At 46.7% G+C, this 19,942-nt stretch overlaps 1 long non-coding RNA gene across 1 annotated transcript; it reads left to right on the forward strand.

Moving 5' to 3' along the window:
* The first annotated feature begins 6,745 nt into the window (after nt 1-6,745).
* On the forward strand, nt 6,746-19,839 carry LOC123376717. The gene is made up of 3 exons (XR_006581907.1): nt 6,746-6,877; nt 17,653-17,817; nt 19,700-19,839. It is a non-coding gene; the product is annotated as an uncharacterized LOC123376717 (long non-coding RNA).
* The last annotated feature ends 103 nt before the right edge of the window (nt 19,840-19,942 follow it).

Below are 19,942 nucleotides of genomic sequence, written 5' to 3' on the forward strand. Positions count from 1 at the left end.
CCCTGACCCTGCACTCTGATCCCACCATCTATTTTGTATATGGTGGCAGGGGGCCCTCTCCTCTTCCAGAGAGGGTAGGGCAGTGGTATAGGGGCTCATTGTACTCTCAAGAATGGTAGTTGGGCCTCTATTGCGCAAGGGAGCAGAAAGGGTCCCAGCTTTCATGCAGAGAGGCAGACGTCATAGCATTGGGACCCCAATACTTACACCAGCTGCGGTGTATCTTCTTGGGTGGGTGGGCTAGAACTGCTGCTCTCTTCTTCTGCTACTCAGAGTCCTCTTGTGGGGGACCATGACGCTCAAGAGCAGTGGGTCTTGGAACTACTCCCCACTGAGATGCTTGGGGCAGCTCACCTCTCTGAGCTATGGTTTCAGGCTGTTTCAAGTAATTGTCACTGCATTGGTTACACTCAGATCACATTTTTAAGGCTAGAAATAAATGTTTAAATAAAATTAAAGCTGAGATGCCAATATGATCACATGACTCCAGGATCTGGGTCCCTAGAAATGACCTATAGTCTTTGCCTTAATCTGCTTTGCCAGACCAAACAGATCAGTACCAAATTGGGATAGTTTAAATCCAGCAATGTAAAGGAGAAAATCTGTCTAGTTTTCCCATCCCTGATCCCCTGGGCTGTTCACTTCCCATCCACCCAGCATTAACGTATCACTTGCCTTTATTTCCCGTGATCAGATCTGTTGAGAAACAAATTGCTCCTTTTTTTTTTTTTAAACTTGAGCCCTATACACCTTCAGGATTTAAACAAATTCCTCACGAGAGCTTACTCCTGCCTCCCAGAGCAGATTCACCCAGGGAAAATGCACAGGCGTCCAACTATCTTACAAAAGACACCAGAAGGCAGGTAACATCAGAGCTGAAAAATCACACAGTAGCATATCTCCCTCTTATGGCTGGAGCTAGTATGACTGCTCTCTACTAAAGCTATTCTCAAGGCTCCACAAATTGCTGGAACTTAATTGATGCTTAGTTACTGAAATAAGGTGGGTTGGGTTGGGGGGTGGGGTGAGGTGGGGTGGGGGAGAGTGAGAGTGAGAGGGGAGGCACTGAGTGACCACGACAAATCACTCCCAAATGTTACTAAGAAAAATAAGGAAAACTTTTCAGCTGACTGACTGAATGCTGGTGAGGTAAAAAGGTCAGTATTTCCCCCAGTGTAGAGATGGGAAAACTGAGGAACAGGGAGGCTAAGTGAGCTGTCTAATATTATGAAATAATTTGGTGTCAAGGATGAAGTTAGAATTTAGGAGTTCCTGGCTTCTTGGCCTGTATTCAGACCATCACCTCTGATGGCCTTTCCTCTGTTCTCCTGGTTATGGCAGCAGGGTTACCAACTATCAAGATATTTTCCCAGCTCTCAAGCATTTCCCATCCTTTGTAGAAGCGGCTCATGATCTGTCAGCTCAAGCGTCTTGTCTGAGCTGCTCGTGAGGCTGCAGTTCTGGAGGCTGCTGTTGGCACCCTGAGCTCCTGGCACTGCTAGAGGTTGCCATTCCCAGGCTCCTTCCCTCTGAAGAGCCTCCTCTGTGCTCCAGGGTAGGGGTGGCAGCAACAGCTCCAACCCCTACCCCTTTTAGTGCTGTACTGAGTGAGTAAACACAGTAAATGAACAACCACCAGGGGGCTGAGGTAGAAGGGAAGGAGGCTCTGCAGTCTGCAGGGAAGTGTCTCCCTGCCAGACCCAGCTACTTGCTACTGGCAGGGGAGCAGAATCCAAGGAGCAGAGTTTGGTGAAGCAGGGGGACAAGGGAGCAGAAAACAGGATGTGTCAGCTGAGGTGGGAAATGGATAATGCCCAGGAGGCACAGGGAATAGTGATCATTAGAGGGCAGTATGAGAGAGGAAGGTGTGGTGGGGGGAGTGCCTAAGTGGTGCCCAGGGGGATTGGCAGAGGAGGGTGCTGGGCTGAGGGACACTTTCCCCATCAGTCAGGAGGAAGGGGAGGGGGCCCCTCCCATTTGAGTGCCCTGACTGTAGACTTAAGATTACATTCCCAATTTGAAATTAATTCACACCCATCCAGTGGGGAGTGGGCACCTTCTTCTCAGAGATCAGAAACCTGAAGGCAGATCAAAAAAAGAAGGGAGACAAGGTGGTGAGGTAATATATTTTATTGGACCAACTTCCATTGGTGAGAGAGAGAGAGACAAGCTTTCTCTCTCCCAACAAACATTGGTCCAGTAAAAGATTTTACCTCACCTACCTTGTCTCTCAAATATCCTGGGACTGACACATTTACAACTACACTGCATGGAAGGAAAAAAAAATAGGCAAGCTACACCTTATTTCCAAATCGTACAGTGTTTTGAACTCACAGAGTAGGCAGTACTGCGAGAGACTGGACCACCGTGTGCTGCCTTTGTACAGAAGGTGGCTGCTGTCTCTGTGCAACAATTGCCTGCACATTTTAGGCAGTAAAATGACCGTAGTAGCAATGGTTTGGGCTGAATTGTGGGTTCCCTTTGTGTGTGACAGTGGTAAGCTGCTCCGGCCTGTCACGGGGAGGGATTGAAAGCCAGCCACACAGGATAGCTGACAACACATGCAGGGCACCCATACTGTTCATCTAGAAAATAAAGTTCTCCAAAGGGTGGGGACCTGACAAAATATCTGAGGGGCTTATGGGTCCCAAATGGACAGATCTGATTGATCATGGCTGAATACACCACTTGCTGAGGAGAGATGTGTCTCAATAGAGCACAGGGTGTCATGGCATGAGAGCAGCACAGTGATTTAGTGGCATGCCAGAAGCAGATGGCAAATGTGCACCATTCTGACATACTGCCTCCCTACTCCTTGCGTGGGATGCTGAAAAGGAAGCGAAATGGCTGTGCCCATTAACTGCTGCATCTACATTTTCGGTTGTCTTTGTGCTGAACTAACTCAAAAGTTCTTGCTGGGTAGAGGGTGTCTTTCTCCTGCTGGGATCAAAACAGTGTGCTGTGGAATCTCCCTTCCTGGCACTCTGGCTTTGCTTAATATAAGGCCGGTTGTGTTCATCTTCCGGATCCTAAAGGAGGGAGCAGAAACGAGAGAGAGAAAGGGAATCTGAAAATAGTACCGTTGGGCTCGAGCCCCAAAGGTCCAATCCATATCTGGATGTCAAGCACCCCAAAGTGTGGGGTAGTTGGTCCAGTTTTTTGTTTGGTCCAGTATAATTATAAAAGATGGAAACAATTTGGGTTTCATGCCAAAGATCAGGAAATGTGGTTTGGACTCATCTGTAATCAGTCCTGACCATCTCCTCTTCCACTTCGTGCTTTACCAAAAGGCCTGGAGATGCAGTGTAGTGCTGTCCCAAATGTTCATTCCAAAACCCCAAACTGGGCTGGATTTTGATACAAACCCAAAATTTGGGCCAGAATCACAATAGGGGCATTTCAGTGAAAGTGAGCCAAGAGCTGTCACTTCTCAGAGCTTGTCTACACAAGAAAGTTGCATCACTTTAACTTAAGGTGTGATTTTTTAAAATCTATTTAGCTAAACTAATAAGGCTGTCTAGGCTTTTTGACTTTGGTTTGAATCAAAATAAGCCTAGTTTGGGTTAAATCAATTAGTAATCTGTTTAAATGGGAATAAGCTACTCTTGAGTAAGAGTGGCTATACAGGGGCTTGATTTAACTGATTTAAGTTTAAACCAGTGTAACATTTTTGTGTAGATGAGGCCTAAATTAATGGTCCAAGTGGTTCCAATCCAGCAAGGTAGAGAGTAAAAGCTGATACCATCTGACGGCTGTTTGGTGGACGATGTGAAATAATGGTCTCAAATAAGCTGCCTATGGACAAGTGTCTCAGCAACCCCCAAATCAGCCACACTGTTGTTGGCACTCTCCCTGGAGCTGCCAAGGGCTGTGAATGTCTTTGCATAAGGATTGAGGCCAACTGAGGGGGAAGTGTGTGGAGGAGAATTGTGCTGGTGTTGCCTATGTTCCAGGGACAAACTGGACCTTGATTACCAGTAATTCATTCCTGTCCCTTTCACCAGAAAGAAAGTGTTACTTGGAGAATGCAAAGGAAATAGTACATTTCAAACCACTGTGAGCTCAGGGAGCCAGGTGAACGGGATGAATGTCCCCAAGAATGTCCCCTCCCCCTATGTCTGAATGTGTGAGCTGCCTCACATTCCTCAAGTCTGAGACAGCTCTGCATTCATTGAAATGCCATTTCCCTCCAGCCCCTGAAAAGCAACTGCTCAGACATTAGCAAATTACCAGCTGGTAGCCTGACCGCTTTCCTAGGCTGCCATAAGGAAAAGCCAGATTTGTGAACCGGGGCCAAATTCTTGGTTTCAGGAGGGAACAGGAAGAGAAAAGATGCATGGGACCAAAGTAATCAATACAATAATGATAATAAACTATAATAAAAGCAGGCAAGGTCCCATCCAGTGATGCTTTATAAACATCCCTGCAACTCAACAGGAGGTTATTTTATAGACTGGGTAATCAGGACACATAGAGATTAAGTACCGTGCAGGTCACACATGACCTGTTTCCTGTCATGACCACTAGACCACACATCCTTCCATTTAAAATACTTTCTAGAGATACTCTGGGTTTTTTTGCCTTGCTAATCCCTGAACTGAGCCCTTTAGGTCACCCAGGCTAAGATCTTTTGGAGGATTCCTTCTAGGCTTGCTATTGGGACTTCTCCCCATGGAATTAAATGTAGAATGTCCTCCTTATGTTCCCGCCCAGCCCTCTTCATCTCTCCACCCACCTAACATGGTATCTGGTGCTGACAGGAAAAAAACCTCTGGGAAAATGTCTGAATGGGGCAGTGGAAACTGCTGGTGAAGGGTTACTTTACAGGACACTTTCTGAGGGATTGGACAAAGTACTGGATAAAGAATGACCAGTGGTTATTAAATACATTTTGCCTTTTATAAGCAGCTACTCCTTGGTCCCTCAGCTAGAGAGAAAATGTGATGGCATTTCTACTGCAGGTGAACACACTTTCAAGCCACTAGTAGTGTGAGCACAACTGGGACCCAGGAGTGCCTGATATCCAACCCTGACTTCTATACTCCTTCTGTGGGCAGGTTATTTAACCTCTCTGACAGTTCCCCTAATTGTAAAGAGGGGAATGAAAGCACTGAATTTCCTACCTCAGAGGGGCATTAGGGGATCACTCAGTTAATATTTGCAGACCATTCTGAAAATGAAAAGCCTTCATAGGTATTGTGTCATTATTAAGCCTTTAATAATACTTGGCACTTATATAGGGCTTTCCATCTTCAAAGTGCTGTACAAATATCAACTAATTAACTTTGCACTTGGCTGTCAGGAAAGCCTGGCAAATAGCAAATGAAATGGCAATTGCTAGGATTAGGGCATTTTCCTTCCTGTTTCAGAACAGTTCCCCTCCCTTTTCCTGCACCCACATTGCTCAACTCGATGGAAGAAAAAGAATGTTCTTATAAAAAGAAACTTTCATACGAGGTGCCAAAGAGAATGTGTTTCTCTGTGTGATCTTGGCTCTTCATCTTCCTACTACTGATGACATGGACCTGAACCAGAACGACCCAAATATCCCCTAGTGCTGGCTGAGTTAAATCCAGACGGGGGTTTTGCAGCTTGGGCCCATTCCCAGCACATTCTGGAGCTTTAAAATTCCCCATTATGCAGGAAGGTTTCCTTTACAGAAACTCACGGTTGTTCAATAGAATGGAGCTTACAGGGTAGCACATCTCTGACTGGTTGAATTTGAAGACTCCAGGACTGTTTCCATTTGGGTGACAGCTGCCCAGCTTCTCCTTTAGCAGGGTCCCACTTGGGGAAGGTGACGATATTTGTGACATTAGTCTGTTGCCATTGGGTGGAATTAACCTGTGTGAAGAGGGCCGGTGCAAGATCTATATATCATGTAAATTCTACTTAAGCCCTAATTTGAGAGTTTACTTGGGATTTAAGTGGTGCATGGACATTTTGCTGGCCCACTGCACAATGGTGAATTTCACTTATAAAGAGGAATTTATTATCACAAGTTCAGCTTGACAACTTCACTGAAATGTCTCAAGTGTGGGAGCGGTGGGATAGAAGGAAGATTCTGTTTAAATGCAAGAGGCCAAATTCTGTCTCTGGCTCCACTTGTGACTCAGCACAGGGCGGGGAGCTGCCCCCATGCATCTAGGGGTGGGATTTAGCCCTCCCATCTGAAATTAGCAAATGATATGAAATGCATAAGTATCCCAAGACCCTAACAGCAATTCAGCAACTGTGAACAGATGCATATGCTTCCTTTGAAAGGGTGCTCATGTCCCAATAACGTTTCATTTTTGTATAATGCCTTTCACCCTGAAAGATCTCAGAGCATTGCACAAAAGAATAGTTATTATGGACTGGAATTGCCACCTACAAATGAAATGCAGCCACCACTGTAAATGCTTCAGTGTCTGGAAATACTCTGGCATATTTCCACCAGGAACCATCAATCCTCCCAATATCCAACCCAACAATAACACAATCAATCCAGTGCAGGTTCCTCTGCAGACAATTTTTAATCTCCTAAAGATTGCTTAGAACAGATATGAGTCTTTTTAAGCTACACTGGGGAAATAGTGGGGAGATAAGGAGTCCTCAGTTCAGGCACATTTGGTGGAATTCCCTAATAATAAAGGGTTTTGGTCTAATGTTCAGCATCCTGAATGGCTCTGGAATAGGAAAACAGATCTTTGTCTTAGTGGATTTATTTGTAGGTCTGATTGGTTGATCTCATTGTATTGCTGGCAGTTATCCGTGGATCCCTTCTCTATCACTGGAGAGAGATCCTGTTGGTTCAGCTGGTGAATGGTTCAGCATTATCTTGTTGGCTCTTCTGATGGACCCTGTTGTCTTAGTCACTGGAGCAGAGGGGAACCAGGTAAATGCTGACAGCTATCCACCCTGCTTTACTATCCTCTGGAATGAGCTGCCTCTTCTTTCTCCTCCTTGTATTATGTTTTTTAAAACCGGAGTTATAGTGCTGTGGAAAAGGTTACTTTGAGAAGATACACATTTGTCACACAGGTTAATATCTGCTCATTATTATTTTACACTGAGCAACCAGATACCACATTCACACCTGTACTTTTATCCTCTTTACAGCTGCACTGAGGACAATATCTGGGCAAGGCCTGCACATTGACTGTTTTGGTTTTCAGATGTGTCAGTCAGATTTCTAACCTTCCCAGCAGGAAGGAGACAGCTGATGCCCAATAGATTTAGTTGAAGGATTTAGTTCTAACTTGATTTTTCTTTAAATGTATCATTTTAGATACATAAGCACATTTTAAAAAATAGTCTATGTGTTGAAAGATCTGTGTCTGCATGAAGTGACTAAGGAACTGTTCATTTGATAGTTATAACATGATGACAGCCACTTCAGGTGCATTAACTTTATCTGAAGGGAAGACAGCTCTTGTAAAGAATGGGTCATGATGCTAGTTCATGGATCCACCTCCATTCACTCCATTATTCATGGATCCTTGAGTGAATGTTGTAGAACAATAAGCATGATGCATTATGAATACTGTAGGTAGCATCTATAGCAGGGGTTGGCAACCTCTGGCACGCGGCTTGCCAGGGTGAGCACCCTGGTGGGCTGGGCCAGTTTGTTTACCTGCCGCGTTTGCTCACCCCTCACCCGTGCCGCTTCCTGCCGCCCCCATTGGCCTGGGACGGCGATCGTGGCTCCCACTGTTTACCTGTTATAAGACTCCAGTGCAGGTCTGGAGATTGGAGCAAAGCATAGGAGAAGATGGGGAAGCAAGGGAGCTTCTATAATGCTGCAGGGCATGGTTGAGCTGATGTGTGTGTAGGGGGTAAGAAAGGGAGCTCCTGTCATGACCCTAGAAAGCCCTTTTTCAATTCCATGACTGCAGAACTGGTCTGATTTGATCCTCCGCTTAAATCTTTTCTTTCTGTTAATTTCCATTTTCTTTAAAGCCTGTGCTCCTTTCTTTGCATTGCTTTATTTCTCCTGGTAAGAAATAAGATTTTGAAGTTTATTTTGGTTAACCCGGGAAAAGCTGCTTGCACTTGACTCCTGCTAATGGAAAAGAGTGTCTGAATTCAGCTTCTGTGAAATGGCTTTGAACAGTGCATGTACAGCAGGCATTAGAGCAATGCTGCAGGGGGAAAGAAAGCCATGGAATTCTGGATTAGCCTGAGCCCCGAATGGTGGCATTTATTGTAACGCTGGGACTCAAAGATGTGTGGATTATAAAACTTCCAACTTCTGGATGCCCAGCTCAGCAGGAAAGCCACAAAAATGTGGCTCAAACACTTGGCATCCAGATTAATAATTTCTCAAGTCTACTCTTGCCAGGAGAGTCAGCTGGAGAAAGTTAATTAATGTAACCCACTTGCTATCACGCTGGTACTCCTGGCTAAGTGGTGACCACAGCGTGACCCACCTGTGCTCAATATGGCCCGTTACACTGCAGGGCATAGCAGCTGAGCCAACATTGCAGCTGAGCATGACAGCACCTGCTCTCATTTTTGTCACTGTTGTAGTCCTGTTAACACCTCCCTTCCCCCCATGCAACCCAGTGACCTTCCTTTGGCTGAAGGGAGCTGGATAGGACTCTTTCAGAGCTCATCAATGACCCTTCTAGACTGGGGCATCTTTTGCTTTCTGCACTTTATTCATGAGGGATGTGTGGTAATTCCTTTAACAGGGAGCCAGTGGTTAGGGTTTCAGGCAACACCTGATACTCTGTTTGGCTGGGGCTGATAAATGCAAAGCCTGTTGAGACTGGTGCACAGTAATACAATCCTTTGACAAGTTTATTCCTTTATCAGGGTTGTACAACTGGGTTTCATTGTTCAATTTTATTATCTGCTTCTCATTCTGGAGCCATAAGCTGGCACTGAATGGCACTGTAATTGAAGCTGCCAACCCAGCTTACAGGGACATGTACATTTAAAGATGATTGCACAGGGCTTGGGACAGCCAAAAGGATTAAGCCTTTAAATCTGCTGGGTCCACAACTATTTAATGATGTAAAACATATACTGGGCCCCACCAATGGATATTAGCAAAGGTATATACGCACCAGTATGTGTGGCATAGTACTGTACATATTTCTATAACATCTTCCTTCTGAGGATGCCAAGGTGCTTCAAATACTAATGCATGAAGTGTCCTAGTACCCCTGGCAAGTACATTGGTATTATTTACCCCATTTTACAGATGGCAAACAGACACAGAGCAGTGAAGTAACCTGGTCAAGGTCTCATAAGAAATTTGGCCAGCGCTAATAATACAGAAGAACCAAGTTCTCCTTAGCCTCACCCAGGGCCGGCTCCAGACCCCAGCGCGCCAAGTGCGTGCTTGGGGCGGCGTCCCGTGGGAGGGCAGCAGGCGGCTCCGGTGGAGCATCCGGAGGCGTGCCTGCAGAGGATCTGCTGGTCCCGCGGCTCCGGTGGAGCATCCGCAGGCGTGCCTGCAGAGGATCTGCTGGTCCCGCGGCTCCGGTGGAGCATCCGCAGGCGTGCCTGCAGAGGATCTGCTGGTCCCGCGGCTCCGGTGGAGCATCCGCAGGCATGCCTGCAGAGGATCCGCTGGTCCCGTGGCTCCGGTGGAGCATCCGCAGGCGTGCCTGCGGAAGGTCCACCGGAGCCACGGGACCAGCAGACCCTCCACAGGCACGTCTGCAGGAGGTCCACCGGAACCACGGGACCGGTGACCGCCAGAGCGCCCCCCGCGGCATGCCGCCCTGCTTGGGGCGGCGCAAATCCTAGAGCCGCCCCTGGCCTCACCTCAGACCCAAACGGCAATTCTAATTCTTATAGTCTTGTCCCTGCATTTGTGGGATTCCCAAGTGAGACATATGGAAGAAGAACAGGATACTGGAATAGGGATGTGCTGAGTGGCTCTGAGAGAATTCAGCCTTTAGCTTTGCAGGGTTAGATACAAAGCTTAGAGTAGGGCTACTCTAGAGCTGGAAGATGTAATTACCAGCCTGAGTAGACATACCCGCACTACCTCCGATCGAGCTAGCATGCTAACAACAGTAACAGAACCGCTGCAGCCACGTGAGGGGCATGCTGCCCAAGTACATACCTAGGGTCTTGGACAGGATTGTATTCAGGCTGGCTAGTCCATCCCGCTGCGCGAGCTGCTTCTCTTTTTTAGTTTCCTAGTTCAGTCAGAGCTAGTGTTGTGGGTATGCCTGCTCCAACTCCCGTGTAAATATACCCTTCAGCGTGGGCTACACTTAAAAATTAGATCGACTTAGCTATGTCACTCTGGGGTGTGGAAAAAATCACCCCCCTGAGCACCGTAGTCAAGCCGATCTAATGCCTAGGATAGATGCAGCTAGGTTGACGGAATAATTCTTCCATCAACCTAGCTACCACCACTCAGAGAGGAGGATTAACTGCAGCAATGGAAAAAAACCCTTTCCATCACCTCAGGAAGCCTCTACACTACGGTGCTACAGCAACACAACTGTAGCGCTGTAGCTGTCCTGTTGGAACGCCCAGGGTGTAGACATGACCTTAGTGTTCTTGTCAGTTGCCCATCATTTTTCTTTCCACCAGCGGGGAAGGTTTTCCTGTTTCTTATTGTTTACTCAAGACAGTGAAAATCTTTTTTAAAGGTGAGCTGCAAAGCAAAATTGAAAGGTGAGTTAGGCCCAAATTCCCATGTTGAATGTCCTTACAAACCAGGCAACAGTGGGCATTCAGCACAGAAATATGTTTTAACTGGAAATGAGCCCAAGCTGCAATGTTTAGATCAGGATCCACATCTGAATTTTGTCAAAACTTGTTTGGACCAGGGTTTTGGTTTGGCCCATATAGAGCCTAGCTATCAAGTGCAGGGGTGTTCCGACCTGGGGACTTGTTCTGGGCTTATTTCTAAGGTTCTTCTCCCTCTACTAAATCCTCTTGGTACCTCTTGGCTCACTGCAGGTATTCCAGATACTATGGGTTGCAATAGGATGCCTATTTGTTATAACTCCTCCTGGGCTAGCATGAGTCAATCAAAGTACCAAAAGGGTTTTATGAAGGTGAGGATGAATTTAAAAAACATCAGTCCAAACTGCTTTATGCACAGACTGGTTAGCGGGACCATTCTACACAGCAGTCAGGACTTCTCAGTTTTATTTTCTCTTTGCTGTTCACCTTACGCAACTCCTTCTATTTATTGCTAGTAGAAGTTCTGTGGCTAGCCAAATCCCTTGAACCTAGAGAGCACTTTTCATCCAAAGGAGAGAAGTATCATCATCACCACTAGTGAAGGGGCTTTCTAAGGTGTCCAACTGGGCCAGTAGAGCCAGGAATAAAACCTCCTATCCCCTGGTTCCAAGGCTAGGGCTCTACCCACTGAGCCACACTGGCTCTCAAGGGCTTTAGAGCCTGTCTGACATTCCTGCATGGCAGAGCAACAAGGCTGATTTTTCCAAGAATGCAATTCAAGCTCCCTGCAATTTTTTTTTTTTTTTAAATTGCAGCTGGTCTCTTGTGACTCGGCAGAAGCGAATACATGTGGCCAGGACAGGGGAAAGCTGAGAAGGCAGAAAATCTTTTAAGCCCCTTCACATTATTAATGTATCAGATGAAGAAATGCAGCAATTTCCTGAGACCTATTAAAGGCATTAACGTATTCATTGGAGAAAGCAAATTCAAGGTATCAAATGACTGCCCAAGAAACAGGAACATTATCAATCAGAACCTGAGAAGTTACTGTGGGAAGGAAAAGGACCATTTGATCCACTGAGGCTCATCCTCTTAATACACAGTTCAGCCCCAGGAAAGCATCTAATTGCTTCTTGAATTACATCAGCATCTTAGATTCATCAGCCTTGCCAGACAGTTCACTGCTGACATTACTTGCTCTCTGAGCAAATTCAACAGCATGTCAGGTCTTTGGTAAAAGCCAGACAACACAATGGCTGACCTTAGATCAGCAGACCAGAAAATTATGGCACAGCTAGCTCCACTTCTGATTGTGAAACACAGAGAGGGGAATAGCGCAAAACTCATCACCTCTGAAATAAATGGGGGAAGATTTCCTTAATGTTAACTGTATTTACTGGCAGTGTAGCACTGAACCTATGTTTTGTCTGGCTTGCATTGGTTAATGGCAATGTAAACTGAATTATAAGTCATTTTATTGGGATGCACTATCTAGTCTCCGTTTCAGATGGAAAGTGCTCCCTTTTTAATGTCGGTACTACCTCTGACAGGGAACTTAGGGTCCAGTTAAGAATATAGGACTTACCATGCCACTGGTCCATCAAGGCTGTAATCCTGTTTCCAACACTTGCCAAGGACAAATGCTTAAACCAAAGGGCATTTATCCCCTGTAATGCACTGTATCATGGTGGGGATTCCTTATTAACTTTTCTAAGGGTTGTATCAGAGGCTTCATTTACCACTTCCAATGTTCTGCTGAACCCTTTATGCTCTTTTAGGTGTTGCAGAACAGTTGTTTCTATTGTTTAGTTTTTTCCTGCTACAGTAAGATGCTGAACTACATTTTAAAAGTTTTATAAGTGAACGAGGCCTGATACAGACAAGCAAGAATGTACCCATTTAAGTAAATCAGTTTTAAAATAAATTTAGTTAAATTGATGCAAACCTTTGCTTTAATTAGTTTAATTTGCATCTCTAAATTGCATGATTACATCTCTACATAGGGGTGTTACATTAGCTTACTAGGTCAATTTAAAATCGATTTGGTTAAACTAGTGCAACTTTGCTCATACAGAGAAGGCCTGAAAAAAATCACTTCTGAGCATGCTCAAGGAGACAGACGCTAAGATTTTCGTAGCCTTAGGAAGGGAACTCTACCCACTCCAAACCCACCCTTAACTCACTAAGGCTGAGTTATCATGGCCTGACACAGGGCCTGTAGCTGGGGCAGTTTACATGAGAATGACTGGAAAGGTCTCTGCTGAAAGCCCCTCCCTCCCACCATACCTTATGGTGCATGGTTCAGTTTATTATTTATTTAAACACTGACAGTGTGCTTGGCTTTCCATGAGACACAATCCCTAATTCAAGGAGTTTGTAGTCTAAAGCAAAAGATGCCACCAATCAGACTCAAACCTACTGGGAGAAGCTAGCACATAATCATTTCTTCTTCTTCCTTGTTTTAATCCCATCAACTGGGGTCCATTCTACAAATCCTCTCCCTCTAAGATGCTCTATTCAATGCCATATCTTCTATCACACCACATGCCAACATGTCTTCCTTTGTGACATCATACCACTTCTTGGGTTGGCCTGTCTTTTTCCTTCAGTCTTGATCTGTTGGACACTCTTATCCACATTGTCCTGAACTGTGCTTTACATGACCAAACCTGCACTTCCTCATCTTTTTGTTTATGGGTGTTACTTTGAGCATGTCTCTAACATATATCTTCCTCACGTGGGCTCAGGAGCACCATTTTACAGACTTTCCCTTTTAAACTTACTGGTGTCTTCCTATCACATACTACACCACTTATCTCTCTCATTTCAGCCAGGCATTTATTATCCTAGCTCTAATTTCATCCTTCATTTTCCCCATTTCCCTGGATTCTGGAACCCAAACACATGACACCTTGTATTTTCTCTATTGTCCGCCCATCTAGTTTCACAGATAATTCTTGAGTGTTTACATTATTGAAATTACATACCATATACTCCATTTTTCCTCTGATAATTTTGAACCCATGTCTCTCCAACACCTCTCAATTTATCATGATTAAAGCTACGATTATGTCACCGAATCTGTGACTTCCATTGACCTCCATGACATTTTCTGCCCTGGGACTGGAGCTCGCTGCCAGCCCCACCCTTGCAGCTCACAGCCCCCAATCTGGCAGGGGGACCCCACCCAGCTGCCCAGCCACGGCCAGTGGCTGGAAGACCCTGCAGCTACCAGCTGCCTGGGGCGAGGGGACCCCGCAGCAGCCCCGCCCCAGGGGCAGGGGAATCCCAGAGCTCCCACCCACTGCATCAGTGGGGGACCCAGGAGCCCCAGCAGCAGTGGGTGCTGAACCCACCTACCCCTTTTGTCAGGGATATTTTTAGTGAAAGTCAGGGACAGGTCATGGGCTGCTGTGAATTTTTGTTTATTGCCCGTGACCTGTCCATGACTTTTACTAAAAATACCTGTGACAAAAACTTAGCCTTAATCATGATCCTCTTCTAGACTGTCTTTCTCCTCACTGCATAGAATATCATCTGCTAAAAACATGGACCAAGGGGCCTCCTTCTGTATCTTCTTTGTGAGGGTATCCAAAAGGAAGATAAACAACACTGGACTTAGTGCTGATCCCTGCTGCACTTCCAACTTTACCAGTAGTTCATCTGTTTTATTACCAGAAGTTCTGATTTGTCACTAAACAAGCCACACACAAAGTTCTGGTACCATTTTCTCCCTCATACACCACCAGATGCCTTTTCTAGGAACTAAGTCAAAGGCCTTTTTCAGATTAATGAGCACCTGGTGAGTATTTTTCCTTTTCTCTCTAAATTTTTCCATTAGCTGCCTCACTGCAAAAACAGCATCTATTATTGACCTTCCTGGCATGAAGCCATGATAATTTTCACTAGTATCTACATCACTTCTTAGTCTATCAATGACTCTCTCCCAAGCTTTCCTTGTATGACTCATCAGCTTTATACCTCTATAATTTGTGGAGTTGTCAGTGTCACCTTTTCCCTTGTGTATTGGCCCCGAGATGCTTTTCCTCCACGGGGTTGGGATTGAACTGAACAGGGATACTAGACCATGAATGCCTTCTAATCTAAGCTTTTTCCATGCCTCACTAGGGATTCCATCTGGGCCAAGGGCCTTATTATTTTTCATTTATTTTACAGCATTTGCCACTTCATCTGGCACAGTACATTCCGCTACATCATTTCGATGTTGCATTCCTTCTTGAGTTTTCTTCATTTAAGGCCATTCAGAATACCTTTTCCTTCAATCCTCTACATGACTGTCATCAGTCAACACCATATCAGTTTAATCTTTGATTAACCTCACTTCCTCCATATCTTTGGTACTTCTGTCCCACTTCTGTAAGCTTCTTTTTCCCCATTCCTTTTGTTCAAAGTCTTAAGTAAAGTTCCTTGAAGACCTTTGGCTTTCATTTTTGCATCTATATTACTGGCCAATTTCTTGTATTCAGTGATGAGCTGCCAAAATCGTAACAACCGGTTCCCTCCTCACCCCAGGAGGGGTCATCGCCCACCCCCTGGGACTCCTGCCCCATCCAACCCCCTGCGTTCCTTGATGCCCCCCCCCACCCCAGGGACCCCTGCCCCATCCACCCCCCTTCCCTGTACCCTGACTTCCCCCCACCGCCCCATACAACCCCTCCTCTCATTCCTGATGGCCCCCCAGGACCCCTGCCCCATCCAACCAGCCCTTCTCTCTGTCCCCTGACTGCCTCCCACCGCCCCATCCAACCCCTGATCCTTTCTGACTGCCCCACTGGGACCCTTGCCCCTATTCAATCCCCCTGTTCCCTGCCCTCTGACCCCCCCAACCCCTATCCACCCCCCCCCCGAACTTCCCTGCCCTCTCTCCAACACCCCCTCCCTGCCCCCTTACCGCGCTGCCTGGACGTGGCTGGCGGCGCTACAGTCCGGCCATGGTCGGAGCCGGGAGCCCGGGGACGTGGGGCCGGGACAGGAGTCGCACAGCTGGAGCCCAGGGACACGGGGATAGAGCCGGAGGGCCGCGGCCAGAGCCGGGAGCCCGGGGACGTGGGGCCGGGACAGGAGTCGCACAGCTGGAGCCCAGGGACACGGGGATAGAGCCGGAGGGCCGCGGCCAGAGCCGGGAGCCCGGAGACGCGGGGCCGGAGGATGTGGCGGGAGCCGGGCAGCCGGAGCTGGGCGGCTGGCTGGCCGGAGCCGGGGAGGGCCACGGCCGGAGCTGGAGGGTCACGGCTGGACCTGCGCTGCCGGAGCCTGGCCGCGTGGCACCACAGGACCGGGACGGAGGGCCGTGTCCGGAGCCAGGCATCCGGGTAGGTGGGGTTGCGGCCGCCGCTGTGCCCGGACCCGCACTACTGGAGCCAGGCCGTGTCGCACCACAGCAAGAGCCGGGCGGCCGGGGCCGCAGGCCGGAGACGGGAAGGGACGCGGCTGGAGACTGGTGGCCGGGGAGGGCCGCGGCCAGAGCCGGGCAGCCGAGGCCGGGCAGGGCTGCGGCTGGAGACCGGCCGGGGCACACGGCCCTCCTCGTTCCCTCTACCCCTACCTCAGCGTCATCTTCCTGGGCCTGAGCGGGAAGCCTGCTTGCTTCTCAGCCCTCCCAGGCTTCCCGCGCGAACAGCTGATTCACAGGAAGCAGGGGGGGAGGAGAAGCATGGTGGAGCATTCATGGGAGGAGGTGGAAGCAGAGCTGAGGTGAACTAGGGCTGCAGCAGGGAGCGCTTGTTAAATTTAAATGCCCTTTTAGAACCAGTTGTCCCATGCAGGACAACCGGTTCTAAAAGGGCTTCTAAATTTAACAACCGGTTCCCACGAACCGGCTGCAGCTCACCACTGCTTGTATTCCTCCAGGTCTCCTTTGCTTCTGTACCTAGCACATATTCACTTATTTCATCATTCAATTTATGGTTTTGAGTGGTGATCTTTTCAGTTTTTTAATAAGCTTATGTGATTGACTATTCACTTCATGGAAGGAATGAGTTCTGAAAGATGAGCAGGGTATATTCCCCAGCAAGGTGCCTGCAGGCCTCCCTGAATGCTGCTAAGGATTTGAACTTGTGGTTCCAGAATGCAACAGACAAGGATCACGTTTTGCTGCACTGTGACCTTACTTTGGGGGTGGGGTGGGGGGAGAGCAACACCTGAATTAATAGTTCAGGGAAGATCACCTCAGAGCCAGGGGATCCAGTGTAGGGGTACATTAGCTCTACCCACTTCCTGCTGTCAGCACAGGGGTGAGTGTGGTCAGAATGCAACTCTGGTATACCAGTCCAAAGACTGGTGGCTATTAGAGGCTGACCTACCTTAAGTCATATGATTTTAAGGGCATTATGATCACCTAGTCTGACCACCTGCAGAACATAAGCCCTTAAACGTCAGTAATTTCTGCAGCAAGGCCCAGATCCTCAAAGATTTCAATGGGACTTAGGACCTAAATATCTTTTGAGGATCTGGACCCAAGCCTGTAACTTCTGTCTGAGCTACAACTTAATCCTTTAGGAAGATATCTAGTCAAGACTTAAAACATTTCAGGTGCTGGTGCATCTACTACTATTCAGAGGTAAATTGTTCCAGTGGTTTATTACCTTAATTTAATGCAGCCCTCAGGCCGGTGTACCTGTAGAGTGGTGGCAGAAGTCATGCACATGAGTGCAGTGCAAGTGGGAGTCTTATGCCCAACTTTGCACAGCACGGAACTCAGGGTAGTGTCTTTTGGCTTATCCCAGTATGTGGCCCCATCTACCTCATTAAGCATTTCCCTGTGGTGTACAGCTGGCTCCAGGTTCCTGCCAAATATATACCTAAAGAATGAGGTGGTATTTTGCCCCTAGGAGCACCCACAAAACTAAAGTCAAGTCATTATGCACTTTTTGGGACCTCCTAAATATTAATGTGTTCAAAAAACTGTTTATCCTGCTACAAGCTCCACCAAGCAGCTGGCTCAGTAAGCCCTCAGCCAGCAGGTATTTAATCTTTGGCTCCTATTTACAGGGGTATTGATAAGAAGCCCACGCATTTCTACAAAGAAGGCTGCACATGTGTGTGACCTCTTCTGCATCTGAAAGGCTGCCTAGTGACAAGCCATGTGATGGGAGAGGAAGAGTCCAGTTTTGCAAAAGCCTGAAGTAGTGCAACATATGCAACAAGTGAAAGCAGGTACATTCTTGCGTGTCCTAGTGCTATGTTCACAACAATCAGAAGCCTTTCAGAGAGAGCCTAAGCTATTGTGTTTGGGTGGCAATAATATCCCTGAAGCGTGGAAGGCTTGCGGTAGACACAAACCTCTAAACAAAAACAAAGTCCCTCCCTCTCCCCGTCCTGTTTCCAGTAACTCTGTCAAACTGGTTTCACATCTCCTTTCTGAAAAGATTAATAAACAAGCTCTCCTGTGAGGCTCTCTCAAATATACAGCCCCTTGTTTGCATAACAGGAAATGGACAAAAGATTGTATTGGTTTGGGGAATTAATTCTCCTCTCCTTCCCTCCCCTCCTGCTGGATCCCTCTAGATGAGGACTGAGGGACAGTCCTGGGGGAAGCTTATCCAGCTGTCACCCACCTGACATAGATAGATTTTGCTTTGAATAATTCAGCAGCTTTCCCCAGCTCACCATAAACAGGAAGCACACAGAGAACAGCACAGAACTCTAGTTTGTTTTATATACTAGTGTATTCCCAGTGACTGACTCAGAACACCAAATTTTCTACTGAATGTCGTTTTAAGTTTGATAAGGACTTCTCCCTTCAAGCATCAAGCAGCTTATTTAATGGAGGGGGGGAAAAAAGTTCTAGGGGCTGTTGCTTATGGAAGGAGGTAGCTGATGTCAGAAGCCCTAGATGAGCTAATTTTCCCCACCAAAACAAGGAGGAAACTAACCAGACTTTTTAACATGAGTATTAAAACGACTGACAGTACATGCTGCTTTCTCCATCACACAGAACTTAAGAACTCCTGCTCCAAACAGTATCCTAGTCTATGCCCTGTGCCAGACAAACTTCAACTCAAGTATTAAATTTCTTCCAGTTGTATAACAGCAGGATTTCACACTTGCATTTGGTGCCCATAGAAAAGCTTTTTACACTAGACCCATTTAAGATATTCTGAATAGTTTTTTTTCCTGAAAAATGAGTTTAGTTAGAGCCCAGCAGTTTTAACCACTCTTAATGCGCTGAGTGACTGAGTTTGAGAGGCAACCTGGTCAAAGAGCTAGAGTACTGGACTGGGGGGCTCAGAAGACCTGGATGCGAGTCCTAGTTTGGTTAATGAGCTGCTGTGTGACCTTGGGCAAATCACTTTGCCCCTTTCTCCTTGCAGTCACGGTCTGTGATGGGGCCCTGTTCACTACCTCTGAGAGGTACCTGAAAACATTGGTTGAATGGAGTGCAATGCTCCTACTTCTCATTGTGGAAAACAAAATATTTCAACTTTTATGGCCGTGGGGATGCTAATAATACAACAATTGTAAGACTTCAGATGCTCAAACACTGAAAAGTCTAAAAATGCCCCAGAGGTGATGAACAACTCTGCAGCAAACAGCTTTTCATAAGATGACAATGAAACCTTCCTCATGCTCTCATTGGTAAGTTGTAGTCTCTAAAAGGTGAAATATTTTGATTAAAATCTAACCAAATTTATAAACTAGAACCATTAGGCCTGCTTTCCTTCAGTGGTAATTCAGTGAATGTCTTAGCACTGCATAATACTATGCAACAGAAAGATGCTTGTGGAACACACAGGGTTAAAGACAGTTTTAATGTGCTTTAGGGTTTTCTTGGTGAAAGTGCTTCATGTTTTGTACTCCACGCAGCCCAAGTATGGTCTGTAGTTTTTATTCCCAGCTATTGTAATATGACTAAAATGGCAGTTGTTCACAGTAGGCCTAAGTCCTCAATGACCCCCCCCCCCCCCGAAAGTAGAGCCCTTTAAGCTTTAGTGTTCATCAGTATTAAATGATTCCTAAGCCAACACATAGGAAAAAGGTTTTTCCCTTTCCCCGCATCCATCAACAATAACAGGCCATTCTTTTCACATGCTGACAGCTCCTAACACAGAAAGAAGTGAGAGTTTACAGTGGCAGGAAGAGGTGAGCAAGAGTGTTCCTACTTCAAAAGTTACAGGAACGAACCGGCTCCACTCAGGCTGTCATTTTCATGAGTGCTGAGCACTCACTTCCTACTGGTTTCAGGTAACACTTCAACCACTAAGCAGTTGGGGGGGAGGGGGAGAGAGAAAAATCAAGCTTCACCTGTATTTTTTTCATATTAAGACAACAACCCAAGTAG

Source organism: Mauremys mutica, chromosome 8 (genome assembly GCF_020497125.1).
Source record: "Mauremys mutica isolate MM-2020 ecotype Southern chromosome 8, ASM2049712v1, whole genome shotgun sequence".
Lineage (NCBI taxonomy): Eukaryota > Metazoa > Chordata > Testudines > Geoemydidae > Mauremys > Mauremys mutica.